Source organism: Schistocerca americana, chromosome 2, assembly GCF_021461395.2.
Source record: "Schistocerca americana isolate TAMUIC-IGC-003095 chromosome 2, iqSchAmer2.1, whole genome shotgun sequence".
Classification (NCBI taxonomy): domain Eukaryota; kingdom Metazoa; phylum Arthropoda; class Insecta; order Orthoptera; family Acrididae; genus Schistocerca; species Schistocerca americana.
The window spans coordinates 86513359-86527255 of NC_060120.1; the positions used below are offsets into that span (position 1 = coordinate 86513359).

The 13897-nt window shown below is 42.6% G+C and overlaps 1 non-coding gene across 1 annotated transcript; it reads left to right on the forward strand.

The window, feature by feature from the left end:
* The first annotated feature begins 8466 nt into the window (after positions 1 to 8466).
* Positions 8467 to 8540, forward strand: Trnat-cgu. The gene has a single exon. It is a non-coding gene; the product is annotated as a tRNA-Thr (tRNA).
* The last annotated feature ends 5357 nt before the right edge of the window (positions 8541 to 13897 follow it).

A 13897-nucleotide genomic window follows, 5' to 3' on the forward strand; every position in this document is an offset into this window, starting at 1 on the left:
TACGCCAGTCACTACTCTTGATGAACTGTGGTATCGTGTTGAAGCTGCATGGCCAGCTGTACCTGTACACGCCATCCAAGCTCTGTTTGACTCAATGCCCAGGCGTATCAAGGCCGTTATTACGGCCAGAGGTGGTTGTTTTGGGTACTGATTTCTCAGGATCTATGCTCCGAAATTGGGTGAAAATGTAACCACATGTCAGTTCTAGTATAATATGTTTGTCCAATGAATATCCGTTTATCACCTGCATTTCTTCTTGGTGTAGCAATTTTAACGGCCAGTAGTGTATTAACGAAATAATAACCAGATCACTATGACGAATTAAGCCATAAGGTCCGCAATACTCAAAATTTTTTGCCAATTGTTTCTTTAATACTGTATGAGAAAGACTGTAGATCGATGGGCTTTTTTGTCGTCCACGTAATCATGCGACCCTGCTAACTGTGGCGCCTTCGTCTGGCCCCCACTACACGAGAGACAGCGCTGTGGCAGCCGCCGGACTTGCAGCTCTGCCCTTCTCCGCTAAAATCTAGAAACTCCGACCGCGGTCTCTCATACAAAATTGCTCAAAAAAATCCTTGAACAGTCTGCAGACGCCTTGAGGATGTCATCTTGGCTGTCAGCGGCACAAGAGAAGACGCATACCGTAGTTCACAGGAGTCGAGTGCCTCTTCCTGGCTGGAACCTTCATGAGGGTTGGTTTTGCGTAATCCACCTAATACGACCTGTGGGGAGACTGACAATGCTTAATGAATGTTGTGATCCACGTTAGCTATGCTCGCTTAAAGCCCAATTTACAAGAGCGATTTTCTGGCCAAACTCGACTGCTCGTTGTTAGAGTGCGCGTCACGTTGACTTAGTACACGAGTAAGACGCCAGGAGCGCTGCAGTTGATTTATTTGCCACCAATAATCGATTCAGAGAAGAAACACGTTAGTGTAAAAGGTGCTTAAGGTCATTCCACATGTTACGATTTGTCTATCGCTTCTCGTCTTTGCGAGGGCGCGGAATTCTGAATTTCTAAATTGGCTGGTATGCGTCAGTGCTCTGGGGGTACATTACTTAATATGTTGCAGTAGTCACGCCTCTTTGTGGAAAGTTAAGAGCAACGAATATTCTTACAGTTCTACGATAGAGAAAGTGAGAATAACTGACTCTGTGGAAAACAGGGAAACGGTAATCAATATACTGTATATTCTTAAAGTAAGTGTACAATGTACGTGCCACCAAAACTCAGAAACGAGTCCCGGTACGATCAAGGGGTTATATGGTGTAGCCATCTATCCCCCATCCATGAATAAGCTTCCCGTTTTTACCTTAAGGGCGTTTTTTAAGATATAAGAGCTGGGAAATTTCACTCTCTAGAAATTTCTAGAACATTCCAGAACATTCGAGAGTATTCGAGAACATTTAAGAACATTCGAGGGCATTCCACAACATTTCAGGATGTTCCACAATGATCGGAGATGTTCTGGAATGTTAGGGAATAGTCTGCAATATTCGGGAAGATGTCCGGGAATGTTCAGGAACATCACGGAACATCACAGATCGTTGTGGAACACCGAAGAACACCATAGAATTTTGTGGGATTCTGTGGAACATTGTGGTCCATTCGACGCTTTTTTGGTATGTTCTGGAACTCGCCGGTGCTGGGGCTACCCATTCGTAGTGATATATAAAGCAAGACCCATCGTGGGTTCGAACGTCAGTTTCATGTCAGTGACGAAGGGAGGAACCAAAAATTAGTGCAGCGATGTGTGAGCAATCAGAGTGATACAGTGGTCGAATGTAAATCGAAAGTAAAGCGTGAAAAGTGTGTACGGTGTACTTTGTAACTGTTAAAAAATTAATTTGATTTATATAATAGACAATGCCCAAACCTAAAGGAGGAGAACTTGCCGGTTCTGAAGCAAAACAGTAAAATCAAGACGAAACGCGAAAAAACCAAACAGACGAAGAGAGCGAAGCACGTTTGGTTCCCACCGAACGAAAATGAGCACCGTCAGAAGCTGAGAGACAGAAAAACAACAAAATAAGCGGACTGAAGAATCAAGAATTGCGACATAAACTAATAATAAAGACTGCGACCTCAAGCCAGCGTATAAAGTATTCCTGAGAGAAGCGCGGACGAGGGCAAGTAAACAATACAGTCTAACAAATGAAGCATTCCACTACGACCCGACCGAAGAATATAACAAACACAAAAACGTCGTAATCGTAAAAATGGAAAATATCTGCCAGTTTTGCTACGCGAAAAAATTCAGAAGAGAAACACTAAAATTCTGTTGCATGAATATAAAAATTCGATTACCACCACTGGCAGTATCTCCGCAGGAATTTTTACATTATATGACTGGGGAAACTCCTTAATCAAAACACTTTCTTCAAAATATAAAAGCGTACGACTCCTTGCAAATGACTTCTTATGGTGTCACTTCGATCAACACTAACACAGATGAAATCGATTATGTTTCTTCATCCAAGGACAAATCTTTCACAATATGGGATCAGTACTACCTCTGCCCAAAGAAGGCCATAAATTTCTGCACGGATATTTCATCGTAAATGAAGAACAGAAGTTGATCAACGATGCACATATATGAGTGGGTTGAGACGACAGGTAGTTCGATTTGTACAGAGGATCTTACAAGAATACAATCAGTTGATTTACGCATTCCTAGACCGATAGATTTCTGGTGACTATAAGTTATAATTCGAGTCACCAAAAGACTACATGGAGAACACCAACGTCTATTTAATGCACCTCAGATAGTCGAAGTCGTCATCGTAATTGTGGACAATGAAAACATGTGCCGCGCCGTAATTGTACAACGAAATAGAGAAGGGCTACAACGCATTGCAGAGACACACAGTTCATATGATGCCCTCGAATATCCAATTGTATTTTTTTGCACCGAGAGGACGGATATCATTTTAATGTGAAAGAAATCCAACAGGCGCAAAAATAAGCAAAAAGGTCAATTCTAACAATGAGGTCTATGCTCACCGCTTTATGATCAGAGACAATGAAACATACAATCACTTTCTCCACACTCGCCGTTTGTTCCAACAATTTCGGGTAGATATGTATCCAAAAATAGAAGCGGAACGGATGCTTTACATTAGACTGAATCAGAGGTAACTACGCACGGAAGAATACCTCCATCTTCGAGACGCAATCATAACTGACGGAAACATTGACGACATCGGAACAATGGTAATCTTACCATCATCGAACATAGGGAGTCCGAGACACATGCACGAATACAGTCAATATGCCATGACCTACATAAAAAAATACGGACGAACTGACCCTCTTCGTAACATTCACATGCAACTCGTCGTAGCCTGAAATCAAAGAGTAACTAAGAAAAGGACAAGTCTCCATTCATCGACACGACATAACAGGCCGAGTTTTCCGACAAAAATTTATTTAAGTAAGATTTATTTAAGTCATCACAAAATATCACATCTCTGGAAATGTTAAATGCTGGATGTACACAATCGAATGGCAAAAACGAGGACTGTCTCACTCACACAACCTCATGTGGCTACAAGACACAGAAGATTCATCCCACGGATATCGACAAAGTCATCCAAGCTGAATTTCCAAATCTGCAAGAAGATCCGGAATTGTACGACACAGTAGTGAAATAAATGATTCACGGATGACGTGGGCCCTTAAACCCAATTCGTCATGTGTGAGTGATGGAAAATGTACAAAAAATTACCCAAAACCATACTTGGACGACACACAAACCGGAGTTGATTGGTGCCCCAAATATAGAAGACGATCATCTACAAACGGTGGCTTCACAGCAAGAATACGAATACGAGAAAGTGACGAACAGGAAACAAATAATCAATGGATACTATCATATAACACACTACTTTCCAAAATGTTCCAAGCACGTATAAACGTAAAATTCTGCATTCAATGAAATTTATCAAATGTGCCTGCATGTGAACAAAAGCATTGGAATGGGAGTATTTCAGATAGCCAAAGATAAGAATAACAAAACAGAAACGACGAGATCCTCGTGTACTAAATAGGAAGATACATCGGCAGTAACGAAGCAGCGTAGCCGATTCTCGATTTTCCCGTAACGGACGCGAACCAACTGTGTGACATGTAACAGGTCATTTGGAGAATGGATAGAAAGTTTACTTCACAGAAGGCACCGCTAGAAAACTTGCAAGTGAACCACCGCAGAACACAACATTAACAGCTTTTTACCAACTATGCCAGACGGCTTCATTCGCGAAAACATTACTGTATGTGACGTCCCTACCTCTTATACGTCTAACACAACAAGAAAAATCTTTCAACGACGGAATTCCAATAGAAAATAGTCAGGGAATGGTGGAAGATGGTGCACTGGGCTGAGTATACGCTGTACATCCGAAAAACGCCGAATGGTTCTATCTCCAGATGTTGTTACGCGACATAGGGGTCCAAGGAGTTCCAGAGATCTCAAGGCTGTTGACTGTTACCTATGCCAGACGTAGAGAGAAGCATGCAAACGATTAGGACTACTGGAGAAATACAAGCACAGGGCATTAACACTACAAGAAGCTTCACTCACAGCCTCAGCTGAACAAGTGAGAGGTGTATTCGCCATATGTTCTAACAACATGTAACCTGTCGAATGCAAAACCGCTATTGGACTCCATCAAAGAGACTATGAGTGATGAAATACTCTTTCATGTCCGACAAGCTCATCCTGAACTTATCACAGAAATCAAGGACGACCTGTTCAATGAAACAGTCATTCGCCTAGAAGATAAATGTTTAGCAGCAAAAAACCAAACCTTAGTACAACTTGGGATGCAAACACGACTAAAAGATGGTATCACTGTTCTAAACTTCGAAATTACAAAGGAAAAAAGCTACAACATCAACGAACTGCTTCAGTACATTGCTCACAACAAACCACTCCTCAGTGACGATCAAAAGGAATTTTAGGTTATCATGGAGCGGATCGAAAACAGCACTGGTGGAATTATTTTCTTGGATGCATCAGGCGGCACCGGGAAAACGTTTCTAATAAATCTGTTGCTGGTGAAAATAAATGCTGAACAACACATCGCACTCACTGGCATAATCCGGCATTGCAGCCGAACTATGGAAGGAGGACGAACTGACCTTTCCTCCCTACAACTACCATTAAATTTAGCCGAAGAGCAATTACCGGTATGTAAAATCTCAAGAGCATCTGGACGGACTGAACTTTTAAAACAAGCTAAAATTATCTTCTGGGGTGAATGCACAATGATACATGAAAAATCACTGAAAGCCGTGTACGGAGCATTACAAGACTTGCGAGGAAAGTGATGGTGGAGCTCTATTTATATGCTCAGGATATTTTCGACAGACACTTCCAATTATCCCCATGTCAACACCAGCAGACTATATCACTGCATGCTTATAAAAAATCACATCTCTGCCACACATACAAATGCTGCGCCTACAAAATATATGAGAACTCAACAACCGAAAGACGAGCCAACAGCACATTTTGCTCAACAATTTTTATAAATAGGCGAAGGCACATATTCAACTGACAAGACGTCCGGCCTCATTAAATACAACATTGATTTCTGCAACATAGCCACTGCCTAAAACGAACTCATCGACCAGATTTATGCATTGTACCCAACTATACCAATCCGGACTGGCTATGTGAAAAGGTAATTTTGGCAACTAACAATAGTGTTGTCGACGATTTCAACTTTAATATTCAAAAGAAAATTCCCGTTGAAGAGAGAATATACAAATCGATCGACAAGATGATAAACGCTGAAGAAAGTGTGAAATTCTCTACAGAATTTCTAAACTCTTTGCAAGTAACAGGTAAACCATTACACTGCCTTCGACTTCCAGAATCACATCTCACCGAAACTGTGTACTGGTACATGGATGATCGTCAAACAGCTATCGAATAACAATCAAAGGCGAGCTGGCCGGCCGGAGTGGCCGAACGGTTCTAGGCGCTACAGTCTGGAGACGCGAGACCGCTACGGTCGCAGGTTCGAATCCTGCCTCGGGCATGGATGTGTGTGATGTCCTTAGGTTAGTTAGGTTTAAGTAGATCTAAGTTCTGGGGGACTGATGACCACAGCAGTCAAGTCACATAGTGCTCAGAGCCATTTGAACCATATGTTTTTAAGGCGAGCTTATGACTGGAAAGTACAAAGGACACTCACTGTTTATACCCAGAATATCACTGATCTCTACTGAAATGCCGTTCGAATTTAAAGGACCGTAATTTCCAATTTTCAATCAACAAAGCGCAAGGACAATCTTTAAAACGTTGCGGCATGAACCCCAAAGACTGCTGCTCCTGTCACGGTCAACTATTCGCAATTTGCTCTCAAGTAGGAAATTCCAAAAAATTGTACATGCGTTCACCGGATAACAAAATGAAAAATGTTGTTTACAAACAAGTACTGTACATGGTTAGAATATGTTTTCAGTAAACATTTTTCTACGTATTATGCTTTAACAAGTATTGTTTTATGAAGATGTTTTCTAAAGTTGTTTTTACCTCTTTATAGTTTATCCTTTGATCCTAACTGCCCCACACACACACACACACACACAGACACACACACACACACACACACACACACACACACACACACACACATCATTGTGAACACTGTACTGCAAAGAGTTCGGCAGAGAAGTGACATCTGCACGATTTGAGGTGCTTGACTTGCTTTCATAAGACCTCTCGTTGGAACACTGTGTTTAGTTTTACACGTATTGTGTCAGCTCGTGACGGGCGTCCCCTCGTCCTGTCCAATACATAAAACAGCCTTCGGCGAACGCTGTCCTACATGGCGACGGCGTCACGTTTACAGCCGGCGTTACGTTAATGATATCCTTCGGTCAGTTTTGATCTGCAATCTGTCTGTGAAACCCAACCAAACGCAATTCTCAAGAAATTAAAACGCTTATAAGTGCTTCAGGGTACTGGGGTCACGATCAGATAACATTTAATAAAATAAAAGAATACACTATTTTTCAAATCCAATTAACTCGATCTACATATCACTCTACATAATTTTCATCCCAGATATCGATAATGTTAAAGTCGACGAAACCGCCAGTTTCTCCGTCTTTCAAAATCAGTAAACATAACAGTAAACATAAAAAAGCGGTGTGTGTGTGTGTGTGTGTGTGTGTGTGTGTGTGTTGTGCTGTGAAAATTCCTGGCTGCCCCACAATGGGACACTAGCTCTATGCTGAGCCAGAATGTCTGCGTTTTTGCTTGTCGGTGAGTTCAACGCCACGGCGAGGCGTGAAGCGGCACGCTGGTAGAGTGAATGTCAATCGGAAGACTGGACACATCAACTGTTTGGGAAGCCATCGCTTGGGGGAATGCGTCAGACTGTGTCCAGTGCAGCGCCGGAGTCCTGCATGGTACGCAGGCCGAGCCTGTTTTGGATCACCGTGGCCAGTCCTTGGAGCTGCCGGTCTGGGCGAGGTTCCATTTCGTTGGAGCACATTCAGCCGCCATCACCATCAGGGTGGAGACGTGGTGAGCTGCCAGGCAGCTGGGATACGCTGACGAAAGTTTACAGACCCTGGACAAGCTGAACAGTGCCATGGAGTCGGAGGGACAGCGTGGAGACAACAGAGCAGTTGGCCTGCGAACGGTCAGCACGGGGTGTGGCCGCTGTAACGCGAGACATACAGTAGTTTTATGATGATGGTATCTGTTCTTTCGGACATGTCCGAAAGAACAGATATCATCGGTGACCATGGAGCTCTCTTAAAACGAAATGATAATTAAATCAAGACCCTAAGCTGTCGCCAGGCGTTGATATACAGCAACGAGGACAGTTATAAATGTGTGCCCCGACTGAGACTCGAACCCAGGCGAGGTTGACATATATGTTTATTTGCCAAAGTCTTTATTTGCATTTTCGGTGACATGATATGTTCGATAGGCTATGATGTCACGATCAACGAAGCTTTCCAGTCCGGATACATTGGGTACGCCTGTACCACCACGTACAACAGCGACTGTTAACCATCCGTTACCGTGGGTAAACGAATCATTGATGTCTATGCTGAAGTTCAGTCTGCAACCACAAAACACTGCAGGTCCGTCCAGTAGAGAGTGTGCAGCGACGGATTTGATGGTATTCTTTTTCTTGTCGGCGGCAGATGTGGTCATTTCGACAAAAAGAACAAGGTCAGTGGCCGGTTAGCCTTAACTATATGAAGATGGTATCTGTTCTTTCGGACATGTCCGCCTATTGACCTTCTTCTTCTGTGCTTGGTGCACACGCATTGCCCGAACTCTTATGGGACGCGGTAAGATTGTCTGCCGCGAGTAATGAAGTGTAACGGGCAGGGCACAACGAATATAGTGTGTGGACATTAAGTTGGGAATGTGGGTCTCACGGGGAGCGTGCAAGGGAAAAATCCTTGCAGTCGCACTATCCTCTGTTCCCTCGGTGGCTCAGATGGATAGAGCGTCTGCCACGTAAGCAGGAGATCCCGGGTTCGAGTCCCGGTCGGGGCACTCATTTTCAGCTGCCCCCGTTGATGTATATCAACGCCTGTCGACAGCTTAGGGTCTTGATTTAATTAGCATTTCATACAGTAGTCGGGCTGCAGCAACAGATAGTGTTTACCCGTTTACATTCATGAGATATAGCAGTTGGATGGTTCAAATGGCTCTGAGCACTATGGGACTCAACTGCTGTGGTCATCAGTCCCCTAGAACTTAGAACTACTTAAACCTAACTAACCTAAGGACATCACACACATCCATGCCCGAGGCAGGATTCGAACCTGCGACCGTAGCAGTAGCAGTTGGAATCCAGGAAGGAAAGGCAGACAACAGTTAAACAGGACAAATGAGTGTATTCTGAGCTGAGTGGTGTACATAACTGCATTTGTGGTGGCAGCAGTGTGTGAGCAAGAGCTGAATTGTAAAAACACAGTGGCGCCGTACTGGTAGAACGGTGTCTGTTGCCAGTCTGTGTAGTTTCATAGTTGATTGCATCTTAGTTCGTGTGTCAGCATAAACTGCGTTGTCCGTATGTGTTGATTGTCCGGAGTGTGATTAGGACGTTGGTTCTAGTTGGATGTTGTTATACTAAATTGTGAGCTAGTGATGTTGCAGAAATGTTTCACTGCCTCCTCTGTAAAGTTAGTTTCATTGCAGGGAAGTAATATTTCTTATATTTGAGATGTACACATGTATCCTAGGTTCAGATTTTTATTGCGTGTCCCTTTCAAGTGTTAATTATATTATTATTTTGGGGCGAGAAACTATTTTTATGACATTTACATTGTTATAACAGAAATTAACAAATTTGGAAGGTTGGGTGCAAGTGTTGGTCTTGTTTATTTAAGCATGCACTCTGGCTTTGCGAGTCCTGTGTTAATAAATCAAAGTATTTCGTTAAGAGCCGAAGCTTGTGTAACCACGAGCCAAAATCATCTACATCTACACCACTACTCAGCAGTTCACAGTTAAGTGCTTGGCACAGGATTCATAGAACAACTTTCTGACTGAAACTTCCTGGCAGATGAAAACTGTGTGCCGGACCGAGACTCGAACTCAGGACCTTTGCCTCACTTTCAGACTGTTCCTCGAAGTTTCCATTCTCAAACAGCACACTGGAAAAATTAAATCTAAATAATTCTTTGCGAGCTCCGATTTATCTTAATTTTTATTTTACGATAGCCGTTTCTTCTTATGTAGATGGGAGTCGCTAAAATATTTTCACTTTCGCAGGAAAATTTTAATGACTGAAATGTTGTTAAGAGATCTCTCTGCAACGAGAAACGCCTGTTTTGTGACATGAACAATTTTATTTGCTGTAAGTGCCCCTCAGGAAGCAGAACTGTATTATTACAGATTGGTTACTTTGAAAATACCATGGTGTAGCGAGTGAAGTGCGTTTGGAGCATAGATGGATGTGGACTGGAGCGGGGTAGGGGGCATTTCAATTTACAAAATGGGTATTTATATACATGCTGCAGATAATGGTCACACCCAGAACGAGACTCAACTCCCACAGAAATAATGCTCCGCAATGTGTGTGTGTGTGTGTGTGTGTGTGTGTGTGTGTGTGTGTGTGTGTATGTGTAAGGCGAGGTGGAAGAGGAGGACGACAATGTCATCAAAGAACTGCCCACGACAGAAAGGTAGTCTATAGACATACGAGTACATCTGATAACGTAATAGCCCAAACAACAATTGAAATTAACAATCAAAAATAAAATGAAATAAATATAAGAGGACTGAAGAGCATCTGTAAGACGAATTACGTATGGAAGCTGAGGCAGAAACAAGGATAAATACGGAATTAATTACTGTAACAGGAAATACATAAACTGAATATCAGTGATATGAAACTTTTTTACAACTGTAGGTGAGACGTACATATAGTAAAAGAACAGAACATATGAAGTAATTAGACAATAAAAATAACATAAATAAAATCGAGGAATTGAATGGCACAGATGCACGAGACATATTGCGGTTTACTACACGCATGTACTTCTCCGTGGGCATGTGCGTAGCTTTTAAGATTTAGAGACTTTTCCTCGGCGCCAGATATTTTTCCGCTATAATGGGCTTCGAAATACTACTGTGAAGTGTTCTGGTAGGAGGCGACACTTTCCAGAGACGTACTGTTGTCTATAGAAAGGGACCACCAAGAGAATGCCTGAACCTGAGTCAAAAGCCAGCCATCTTGCACAATTCCAAGAACCATTTGGAGTTTGTGAAATGTGGGATCCCGTCTGTAATCCCCTTTGGTTAGAATTCAATGCGTAGGCGCTCTGCGGCGGAAGCGCCGCTAGATAGAGTTACTAGTTTCTGAAGTCGGAAGTTAGTGACCCGGAGTGATCAACAAATTTATTCTTCCAGAGCGGTAATGTAAGCTTGTAAGAATTCGCAAGTGCCTTCGCGTGCGTCTGCGTCGAATTCTGATTAGTTACTTTCGCACCTATTAATTGATGCAGGCAAACTAGAGTGTAGAGCTATTATCTAACGTTAGGTATGTGTTTACTAGAAGAGACGGACTTGATGAGGTTTAATGAAAGCTTATAAAAGACATTTATTTCCCTAGAACCAGGAAGTGATTTGATTTCCGTGTGACTTTCGGTCTACGAACCCTTGCTGCTATCCTGTTTTATTTTTGTGGAGATTTCTGCGGAAAGTAGCTGCACTAGTAGAGATGTACGTTTTGCATCTAATGGTTCAAATGGTTCAAATGGCTCTGAGCACTATGGGGCTTAACATCTGTGGTCATCACTCCCCTAGAACTTAGAACTACTTAAACCTAACTAACCTAAGGACCTCACACACATCCATGCCCGAGGCAGGATTCGAACCTGCGACGTAGCGGTCACGCGGTTCCAGACTGAAGCGTCTAGAACCGCACGGCCACACCGGCCGGCTTGCATCCAGTGTAGGTTTGCCGTAGGGCATTTATTCGTTGGTACTGAATAGCAACGCGCAGTAACGTGTTTAAATGGTGCTGATGTTTCTGCACTTATATCCAGATGAATAATCTGCAATTCATTCTTAAGTAACTGGAAGAGGTTTCATCGAACCAATTTTACAGGTTTCCCTACCTGCCTCTCTCTAACAGCGTGCGGGAGATACAAATACTTAAAACTTACCATGCGAGCTCTGATTTATCTTATTTTATTAGAATGACCGTTTCTCCATATGTAGGTGTCAACAAAACACTTTCTCATTTGGAGGAGAACGTGGGAGATTGAAATTTTGTGAGAAGATCTCGCCGCAACGAAAAACGCCTTTGTTTTAACGACTGCCACCCCAACTCATGTATCATATCCTCGAAACTCTGCTATTTCGCGATAATACAAAACGATATTTCCTTCTTTGAAATTTTTCCAAGTTCTCCGTCAATTATATGAGGTAAGGATGCCATACCACACAGGACCGGACAGATGTGTTGGCAGTCTCTTTCGTAGGCTTGCTGCATCTTCGAAGTGTTCTGGAAATGAAACGCAGTCTGTGATTAGCCTTCCCCAGGCCATTATCTGTGGACTCGTTCCAGTGTAAGTTGTTTGTAATTGTACTCCCCAGGTACCTAGTTGAATTGACACCCTTTAGAGCTGCATGATTTATCGTGTAACGTGCGGGCTTTCAAAGAAATTGAAATGAGGGTGGCCCTCAACTGCGCACCCTCTGACTGAGATTGAAATATTAAAAGTTTTGGCTGGTTTCGTTGTCTAGGAGCTGGGATACGTAGTTGCCGCATTATAGACCAAATACTACTGAGTCTACAGATACAACATGAATATACACATGAATCGAATGGTCGAAGGTTCCTATCACTCGGCAATTGCGAATTTTGAACGTAGCACAGACATTTATAAATGAAAGAGTGCAATTAAATAAACTCTGCAGGTACTATTTTAACAACTTTAAATGATGAGTACGATAGCAGAAGTACCTTTAAGAATGCGCTTTATTACTGTAAAACGTATTGGTGTCGATGGTCCAGCAATTAAATAAAATATAAGTTGAATAACAGGGAAACAATAGATTCCTACTTCACGTAATTAGTTATGAACATAGCTCGCGAGATACTCACTTCTAAGCGCATATTACGTCTTCACTGCAGAAGCTACGGAAATCTCACAAGTGCACTAGTCGGCACTACGAAATATTTCTCTCTCCCACGACCACGCACAGACTGCTCCACTCTCCAAGTCTTTCCCACGACTGTGCGTCCGTCACGTCGTACTGTCCAGGGCTCTCTGTGTGCTGAGCGACTGTCCCTCGCGCTTCACTGTTCAGAACTCCATGTCCTCTCTCAAAACAATGCTCCTCCCTCACTTCCATACAGTCTCTCCACGTGTCTTTTTTGGAACGATCGCTGTGATTGCCTAGAGCGCTCCCGCCCCGTCTCCAAGCCAACGCACACTCACAAACATAATGAAACACCTTCGAAATACTGCATTTACATTTAAATAACTTGAAATTAAGTAAATATTCCTACGGCTGGACCATAAACACGCTCTAACACACATTATTAAATACATAAACAAATCAAATAAACATTTATCAAAGGAATAGAACAGAAGTAAGCCAGTAGCCTAATGCCTCTGTGCTTTCTAAAGTCAGTAAATAATTGACCAATTTGTTCATGAATAGTTTATATCGGATATACACAAAGACATAGATGAATAAATATATTTATAAGCACTACCGTTTTTTCGTGTAACTGTGGAGTATTTATGGCCTGACGCGATCGATAGTAATCGGCCACTTTGACCTCCTATAACTCACGTACATTCAAGTTCATGCCTGTAATTTATACCAATTTAGGTTTACACTAATAGCTTTCTAAAGACATGTCAATCGACAAAATCGGATGAACCGTTGAGATTTTGGAAATTCGTTGCTGGGTGTTACTTGTATAAGTTATTGTCAGATACTAAACTTTAAACTCATAAAGATATTGACAACCTGATTACACCATCAGCATCGTCGTGCAAATAATGGTAATGTACACGTTTCTTTTTGAGGTATCATAATTCCTCTGGCTACTATTAATTTCTATATGATCTGTGAAATGTCTGCCGTTTAGGTTTCGCCAAGTCCGCCATCTTAGGCACTCCTGGCACGTCTCCTTCATTGACACAACGTCACCGTGGAATTCCCAGCCACGCGGTCCCTGGACCACGTGGTGCGGCCATTGTGCGGCATCACGCGGTTGCTAATGAGCCACGGCTTGCCAAGTTGCTGAGCGGTGGCCGCCAACTCTGAACTTACAATATTTTCAGGGCGCCAAAACTCGCCCGTTATCTCACAAACGGAAATTAAACGGATCCCTTTTAGTATTCATGTGGATGACCTCACACTTACAGTACGTGTAGTGT